Source organism: Taudactylus pleione, unplaced genomic scaffold (assembly GCF_031769625.1).
Source record: "Taudactylus pleione unplaced genomic scaffold, aTauple2 ptg002751l, whole genome shotgun sequence".
Lineage (NCBI taxonomy): Eukaryota > Metazoa > Chordata > Amphibia > Anura > Myobatrachidae > Taudactylus > Taudactylus pleione.
Window position 1 is genome coordinate 1,958,856 of NW_028287126.1, and position 6,386 is coordinate 1,965,241.

Genomic DNA, 6,386 nt, shown 5'->3' on the forward strand with positions numbered 1-6,386 from the left:
CAGCATCCACTCCAGGCAGTGTCCTACATATTGCAAGTGCTGGCATCGACTCTAGGCAGTGTCCTACATATAGCAAGTGTTGGCATCCACTCCAGGCAGTGTCCTACACACAGCAAGTGCCAGCATCCACTCCAAACTGTGTGCTACACACAGCAAGTGCCAGCATCCACTCTAAACTTTGCCCTACACACAGCAAGTGCCAGCATCCACTCCAGCCTGTGTGCTACACACAGCAAGTGCCAGCATCCACTCCAGCCTGTGTGCTACACACAGCAAGTGCCAGCATCCACTCCAAACTGTGTGCTACACACAGCAAGTGTCAGCATCCACTCCAGGCAGTGCCCTACACACAGCAAGTGCCGGCATCCACTCCAGGCAGTGTGCTACATACAGCAAGTGCCAGCATCCACTCCATACTGTGTGCTACACACAGCAAGTGCCAGCATCCACTCCAAACTGTGCCCTACACACAGCAGGTGCCAGCATCCACTCCAAACTGTGTGCTATACAGAGCAAGTGCCAGCATCCACTCCAAACTGTGTGCTGCACACAGCAAGTGCCAGCATCCACTCCAGGCAGTGCCCTACACACAGCAAGTGCCATCATCCACTCCAGGCAGTGCCCTACACACAGCAAGTGCCAGCATCCTCTTCAGGCAGTACCCTACACACAGCAAGTGCCAGCATCCACTCCAGACTGTGCCCTACATATTGCAAGTGCCAGCTTCCACTCCAGGCAGTGTCCTACATATAGCAAGTGCAGGCATCCACTCCAGGCAGTGCCCTACACACAGCAAGTGCCGCGATCCACTCCAGGCAGTGCCCTACACACAGCAAGTGCCATCATCCACTCCAGGCAGTGCCCTACACACAGCAAGTGCCAGCATCCACTCCAGACTGTGTGCTATGCACAGCAAGTGCCAGCATCCACTCCAGACTGTGCCCTACATATTGCAAGTGCCAGCTTCCACTCCAGGCAGTGCCCTACACACAGCAAGTGCCGCGATCCACTCCAGGCAGTGCTTTACACACAGCAAGTGCCGGCATCCACTCCAGGCAGTGTGCTACATACAGCAAGTGCCAGCATCCACTCCAGGCAGTGTGCTACATACAGCAAGTGCCTGCATCCACTCCAGGCAGTGCCCTACACACAGCAAGTGCTGGTATCAACTCCAGGCTGTGTGCTACATACAGCAAGTGCCAGCATCCACTCCAGGCAGTGTCCTACATATTGCAAGTGCTGGCATCGACTCCAGGCAGTGTCCTACATATAGCAAGTGTTGGCATCCACTCCAGGCAGTGTGCTACATACAGCAAGTGCCTGCATCCACTCCAGGCAGTGCCCTACACACAGCAAGTGCTGGTATCAACTCCAGGCAGTGTGCTACATACAGCAAGTGCCTGCATCCACTCCAGGCAGTGCCCTACACACAGCAAGTGCTGGTATCAACTCCAGGCAGTGTGCTACATACAGCAAGTGCCAGCATCCACTCCAGGCAGTGTCCTACATATTGCAAGTGCTGGCATCGACTCCAGGCAGTGTCCTACATATTGCAAGTGCTGGCATCCACTCCAGGCAGTGTGCTACATACAGCAAGTGCCACCATCCACTCCAGGCTGTGTCCTACATATTGCAAGTGCTGGCATCCACTCCAGGCAGTGTGCTACATACAGCAAGTGCCAGCATCCACTCCAGGCAGTGTCCTACATATTGCAAGTGCTGGCATCGACTCCAGGCAGTGTCCTACATATTGCAAGTGCTGGCATCCACTCCAGGCAGTGTGCTACATACAGCAAGTGCCACCATCCACTCCAGGCTGTGTCCTACATATTGCAAGTGCTGGCATCCACTCCAGGCAGTGTGCTACATACAGCAAGTGCCAGCATCCACTCCAGCCTGTGCGCTGTATACAGCAATGCCAGCATCCATTACAGCCCGTGTGCTATACACAGCAAGTACCAGCATCCACTCTAGCCTATGTGCTACATACTACATCAGTTCCAGGCTGTAATATGCTCATATTCATTTATTTTATGTGAGCAGTTTTAATTTGTCTCTATATAAAAAATTTTGTTTTAAAGTTTCTTTGCACTACGGAAGCTATTATTTTATAGAGCGTCTTACAAAACTGTGGCAAGAAAGCTGTCGCAAGAGCAGGGGATGAAACCAAGGGAGTCAGTGCTCTGACTACAGACATCAGGAGGCAGCTGGATGTCCTGGAGGAGAAAGTCCCAGTATCAGTAAATACCGATAGTACATGATACATGATAATGTACCAGACTGATGACAGCAATGCACTGTAGTGATTACATCATAGTCCTGGGAATGCAGTACAATGTAACATTTGTATAATAATTAAGCACCTAATGGTGCTCCTGTCTGTATAAACCGCATGCACTGTACATATGATAAGGGACCCCGCTACTTACTGATCAGTGTCTAAAACTAAGGGCTCTCTTTTATCAACGAGTTTTTTCATTCACAACGAGTGATAAAACTTGTTGCATATGATAAATCATGCTCCAGCCAATCAGCTCCCAACTGTCATTTTTCACACAGATGACAGTTGGGAGCTGATTGGCTGGAGCACCATTATTATAGGCAATGAGTTTTATCTATCGATGTGAGTGATAATACTCGTTAAAAAATGAGGCCCTCAATGAGAACAGCATTAAAGGCGAAATATGTGCTGTCATCTAAGCTCTTACCACTGGGGTGACTTGTTCATTGTAGGTTAGAATGCAGAGCTGCTATACCATTCCAATCACTGTAGGGACTGTGGTCCTGATGCAGCTGTGGGCGGATTTGCAGAGCCGCACACAAGAGGCTGTGAGATTCCATCCTGCTATAATTCCAAGTACTGCAGGAGTTGTCTGAAGTGAAGAGACGCCTCCTATCAGCATCTGCGATCCCAGGGCTGCAACCAAGGTCGCAGCCTGGGTTCACGGTCGTAATGTGCGGCACCGGCCAGCTGAGTAAGCCTCGACTTACGCAGGCAGGAAGGCCGGCTTGTGAGGACAGGAAGTCTACTGTACGTCCATGAAATAAGAGACCCTGGAATCGTCCCTCTCAGAAAACAGGGGCGGTCCTGTGTGCACTCTCGTTCTGCACACGTACAGATTCCCGATAATCTGGAACCTGCATGCTGATGTCAAACTACGTTCTCTGTAGAATCAGGCCCTGAGTTCATTATACTAAACTCTATAGCCAACAAGAGGAGGGGACGGGGGGGGGGGGAACAGACCGCCCACTTTGATGGCAGGAGGGTGCATCTTGGAGTAGTTTCTATAGAAGCAAAAAAAGCTCCCATGTTCATCCATTATCCTGCTCCACCAGGTCACTGAGCCTCTAATAGAGTAACCATGTATAACTCCTTACTCAGTCTGGAACCTCAGGCAGTGAGGCCCACCGGGAATTTCCCCTGTACTCCTGTGGTCCAGTCTGAGCCTGGCGTTCACCATTGTATACGGCATTGCTAACACTTGGGTGCGCCATTTAAGGTTGAGGCTGGGAGGTGACCTGATCGCAAAAAGAGGCTGTTTCATGGGCGTGTCTGGGAGCGCTGCTGCGTTCCCAATCCCCTGCGTCAGAGACCATGTTTAGTAGGATTAGAGGAGAGTAGGAGGAGTAACCCTAGGTTACCACAAATGTCGATGGTGCGATCGATGTTGCATCAATGTTGCGTCGATATCGATCTCTGAATCAGACCCAGTGTCCTTATCTACTGTAGGTAGCGGCAGTGTGACGGCTTACATATGTCACTCTACCAGCTCCATCTTGTGTGCTGACCGTTAACAGCAAGAGATAAACCCCGTTGTCAGTACGCACGGACCACATGTACATCATACCTGCCGACCCTCCAGGGACCTGCAGGAGGCTCCTGATTTTTCAGGTAACCCCCCGCACCCTTGGAAGTGTAGGCACTTCTCCCGCACCCTGCCCACTTCCTAGTGAAATGGGCAGAATTGGAAGAACTTTCTCGAGGATCAGCGGGTCCGTGAGTAGGGGGCGGGGCCTAAGAATGCGATTCTATGAGAATTGTGTAATTTGAACCCACCCCTAGGGAAATATGCAGGTTGCCCGGCAGTTACAGCGAGATGGTGGGGCGTAATGACGCAGATCCCGGAGAGGAAAATTCCAAAGTCGGTAAGTATGATGTACACACAGGGCTGTATTCAGAGGCGGCCGTACGGTCTACGACCGCACGGCCGCCTCGATGTTTGTCTAGTGCGCATGCGCACGAGGGAGCCGGCTCCTTCGTGCGCATGCGTGAGACCCGCTACGACTGACAGCGCTGGTCGCAGCGGGTCTCTTTCCAAAGGGGGCGAGCTGTTGATGTTGTTTGACAGCTCGCCCCGTTTGGAAGGCGGGCCGGGGTGGCAGCCCAAACGGAGGCGTTCCTATGGGAATGCCTGCCGTTTGGGGGAGGCCCCACTGACATCACTGGTGATGTCAGTGGAGAGCTTCCGGCTCAGACAGAGCCAGAAGCTCTCCGGGGCTTACGACAAGTGAGACCCTACCATAGGGTCTCGTCGTAAGCCCCGATGGTCGCGATGGTCTCTGACCATCGCGACCATCACCCGAGCAGTCGTTAGAGCTGTGGGTGTTAACCCACAGCCTAACGACCGCAACAGAGGCGGGCGGTCAGGATGCAAGCGGCCGCCCAGTTTCTGAGCGACCACTTGCATCCTCCGACCGCCTCTGAATGAGGCCCACAATGTTAGTACACACGTACAGTAAAAGCTTTGTGAATTTCACTTCTTGTTTTTGACGCACGTTTGCAATAACAAAAGTCAGTTCAGAAACGTACCTGGTGACAGTGGGCGTGGCTGAATTAGCATAATGCATAATGATGTGACTAGCTTGTTTACATTTTCATTTCCTTCCTAAAAAAGTGCTCGGGAGAACATTAATATACGGATCCCGTGTGCGGTGCTCTTAGTAAAGTCTGTGATTCTAAAAATAATAAATCTACTGATTAATTCACTAAAAATGCTTTTTCATAACAAAAAAAACACTTTTCTTTTCTCTTTAGCGTTTCGGTGTAATTGCTGAATACATCAGAAATCCTGGTAAATAATCTGCGAATATCTTGTTATAAGATAGTTTTAGGAAATAATTTTAGAATTCTTATCAAAAAAAGCATCCGGGAATCCCGACCAGGCGTTTAGCTCTGCGCTAAATCTGCGCACTAAGGAGGAGATTTAATAAAGCTTGAAGAGAGATAAAATTGGAGGTAAATAGCACCAACCAATCAGCTCCCAACTGTCACTTTACAGGCTGTGTTTGAAAAATGACAGGAGCTGATTGGTTGGTGCTATTTACCTCCAATTTTATCTCTCTTCAAGCTTTATTAAATCTCCCCCTAAGGACCTGAGTCAAAGATGGGACGCAATGCCGATATTTACGGAGCTGAGTCGCACTGCGCATGCATCAATTTTGATTACCGATGTCGCTCGCTTTGAGGATTTATTTGCAAAGTGACAGACAGAGACTAAGGACCTCATTCAGAGTCGGTCGTTGCGGCCGCACGGTCGTACACCACCAATGTTCGCTAAACTGCGCATGCGTAAAGTTCGCAATGCGCGTGCGCAAACTAGCCGCTACGATCAGAAATTTCTCTCTCCTTGAACACAGCCAGGTCGGTAGTTTGATTGACAGGATGAGGCGTTTGTGGGTGGTAACAGGGGAAGGTGCTTGAAAACGGGGGAGTGGAGATCCGAACGCAGGCGTGCCTAATTATGCGAACGGCGTTTTATGGGAGTGCATAATTAACAAAGTAGTGTCATGGCACACGTGTCATGGGAGGTTTTACACTGACATGATCGTAGAGCTTAAGAAAGGGTATGGTCAACCTTAAGCTCTACGACCATTTCCGATGGTTACCGATGCTCGCGATTAATCCTTATATGGCCGGAGATGACGTGTAATGCGTACGAGAAGGGGGCGTATTTTTTGCGTTCAGACCGCTTCCTCCCCTTGGTCGGCCAGCTAACGATCCGACCTTAGGTACGCAACATGCGAGTGCATCATTTGCATATCCGGCCCCTTTTCCAGTACGACCGTGCGGCCGCAACGACCGACTCTGAATGAAGTCCTAATTGTGGATGGCAACGAAAACGCAGGCGTGTCCTGACCGTTTTCTGGGTGTGTCTCAGGCTGCAACTGCGATCCCATAAGTAGAAAAATGGCTCCGTCATATCAGTTACGGCGGCCATAGAGTCACTCAGCAGTCCTGTAGTGACTGATGTCCATCCAATGCCGCGTCTTTGTATGCAATCACTTAGATTGTCAAAATTCCGTCATTTGCATTATTCGCACACCTGTTGCGTATAAGTTTGCTGCGCAGGTGGCCTTAGTGTCCATCCCTAAGGGCCCTCATTCTG